Raw genomic sequence first — 3,308 nt, 5'->3', positions numbered from 1 at the left:
TGAATCCATGAAGATTTATTCTTCTTTTTGCTTCGTTGCTTTATGATTTTTTGATTGCAACTGTTGCACATGCGTGCACATCTTCAATTGTGCTTTGAGTCCCAACCAGAGTCACTCAGTCAACCGGTCAGTTAGTTAATATATTCATTTGGCCAAGTGAAGCTAGTGTGCTAGTGAAGCTAACACTTGATGTATGGCTGGCAATTGGCTTAACTGATAAGCTCGACTCGTATCGAAGCCATGCTTACTTACTTTCTCTCTGAAGCGATGCTGCCGCTTCAGCAATTATGCAGCGAAGCATTAACATTAAGCATCTTTTTGTGCTGCCTGAGCGTTGAAAGATACTTATTCATGGTTCGTTCAGGTGCCATGCCCACAAATTTGTTTTCTATTTTTTTATGACGTTGTAAACACACAAATTATCGAATTACTTTTCATACATAAAACCACACTTACACTCGTAATATACACAATATCTTTAATATATTCCCATTCATCGTTTTTGATAGTTTAATTTTAATAATTGCACATATTTTGTGTCTTCAAATCTTTCACTTTTACTTTTCCATATATTCAAATTTTACATCAATCAAATATTAACGATTATAAATTTAAATATTCAAAAAAAATACAAAATACTAAACCCAAGCAAGCAAGTATCTGAATCATTCGCTTAGCGTGCCAAAACAAATTAAAATTATTAGTTTTAATCGCAGAAGCGTTTTGCAGACCTCACCTCTAACACAACCGATTAAAATAAGCTGAGACTAATTATATTTAATATTTTGACTTTAATAACAGTTAATTTAACAGTAGCATAAAATGTTACTTTTTGATGCTGTTGTGCCTCCACTCTTTGTACTGCAGAGATACTAAATCTGATCTCATGTACGAGTATCTCAACTAAATAAATAAAAAAAGATTACGTGAAGGAGAATTTATACTGTTTTGTGTAATCATTTTTTAGTAAAACATAAATTTTGCAAATTTGCAAAAATATAAAATAAACTTATAATTGTTATATTAATTGCATATTACCGACTAAATATTATCTCTGAATATTTTGTAAAATTTAGTATTTCAATATTCTTACTATAAAGTTAAAACTTAACTTTACACTAAAATATAGTTATAAAGAATTTTTTTGCGGTTAGCATATAATTAAAATTTCTTATGAATTTTTTCGTTTAATACATATTAATTGATTTTTTCGTGAACATAACAAAACTAATAATTATTATAAGAGAATAACGAAAATATTAAAACATAAAAGAAAATGCTTCATACTACTTCGGCTAATTGACTTCAATTATGAGAATCATTTCTACTTTAATCTACTCATGTGTAAAAAGTACTCACCGCTATGATTAGTAATTATCTACAAACACTAAAGTATTTGGTCTCCAAATAAGCCTAGAAAGAAGAATGCCAACTTCTTAATTAGGTTAGGTTGCAAAAACACTAAGTACACGATCCGCAAGTTTATTGAAACCTAAAGATCTTTCTATCCAATCTAGGCTAAAGGCATCTAATGACCTCATAGTGTCCGTGATAAGTACATAATACCTCAATAGTAAATTCATCTATGTTCTTAAACAGTTCACGCACAGGGATTTGTGTTGAATTTTGAACCTTTTACAAACCGTTACTTCAGCTCATTCCTTTGATATCTCTTTAGTCAGGAATACAAAAAACAAACAAGAATATAAGCATATACAAAAAATTAAAAGTTACGTATTCTAGAGACATATTAATTGCATTACTCATATGAAAATTCAATACCAGCTCTAGGAACTGTTAGGTCACAGATAACATCTGCCAAAAATCTTCAATGTTTCTATAAAAGCAATTTCTTGAAGTCGATGAATAGCGTTTCATTCAAAATAGAATTCAAAAAAAGAGGACTGATACGCATAACACACATCTAATAAAGAGAACACACTCTGTTTTCATCTCAGCAAAATGAAGAAACACCAAAATTGATCCATTAGTTTTTGATATACCCTTAAAAATGCAATTTATAACAGTAAACAGTGAATTTCTCTAACTAAGCGGTCTACTTGGTTGGAACGTACTTGTTCAAAAGAAAAATTAATAGGAGGTCATCAATAATGACATTCTATGGAAAGCTGTATACAATGAATTATTTTTTGGGAGTGGATTTAAATGCTCTGGTTGTATGTTACTTTTAATCAAACTATGTTACACATTATCTTTTTCAAAAAACCTTTAGAAACTGAATGAAGTGTTATAGGACTATAACTGTAACTATATAGTAACTGAAATGTTGCATGGTCTCCTAGATCGTATGAGTTAACGCCGGTGAAGAGTTGTTTATGACACTATTAGTGATCTATGCACACAAGTCAACAAGGCCCTACGGAAGCAAGTTTTGAGTGCACCTTTCATGAGATATAATCTTATATAATGAAACAGAATTGAAGCTTCAGAATAAAGTTTTCAAGATTAATTGACAGATATCATCGTCTGTCATTAATAAGTCATGATACAATTTAATGTATAACTCATTTTCTAAAATTTTGTGTTTATGTTGGTTGTTTTTTGTTTTTTTTTTTGTCAATTCGAAATCCCACACCTCTTATAAATTCTACCTATATACGCGTTTTAATTTAATAATGTATAATTACCAGATGTATGGTATGCAAATTTTTCAAACCCAATAAAATTATTTCATTTTTTAACTTTCATTTCCATTTCTAATTACAAAAAAAACATGAATAAAATTTGCAATATAATTCACTTCTTTTGCAAACTTAATCCACTTAGCAATATGATGAAAACTACTTCAAATTAAAAATTTTAATATTAAATTAAACTGTAATTACTTTCTCATTATATACTTAACCAAATTTAGAAAAACAACGTTGGCGTTTGTAATTATGGTAGAAAGACTTACATTTAATAACAATTAAGGTGTAAGTACTTACTTAATATGGAAAAAAGTGAAGTAGATATCTTATTGAAAGGTATACTTAGTGTTAACATATGAATACTGTAATATTTTGTAGTGATGTAAGATATTATATATTTTATCAAACTTATACTCTTTAGTCCAGAGAGTTTCACTATAGACGTAATATTCAAAAACAAAACAAGCAAATTTTATTCTGTGTAGGTTTATATATAACCTTACACTGAAATCATAATCCAAATGATTTGAGAATAAATGAGCTAAATATATAGTTCATTATTAGGACTATACTTCACAGAATCATTTTTGTAGTCAGTCTTCTTTTACTTTAAATGCAAAGTAGAGTAACCTTTACTAGTAGTAGTAGTAGAAAGGT

The 3,308-nt window shown here is 28.8% G+C and overlaps 1 pseudogene; it reads left to right on the top strand.

Annotated features, from left to right (window-relative positions):
- The first annotated feature begins 3,213 nt into the window (after positions 1–3,213).
- LOC119686572 lies at positions 3,214–3,308 on the top strand (annotated as a pseudogene).

Source organism: Teleopsis dalmanni, chromosome 2 (genome assembly GCF_002237135.1).
Source record: "Teleopsis dalmanni isolate 2A chromosome 2, ASM223713v2, whole genome shotgun sequence".
Lineage (NCBI taxonomy): Eukaryota > Metazoa > Arthropoda > Insecta > Diptera > Diopsidae > Teleopsis > Teleopsis dalmanni.
This window is presented reverse-complemented; position numbering and strand designations above follow the sequence as displayed.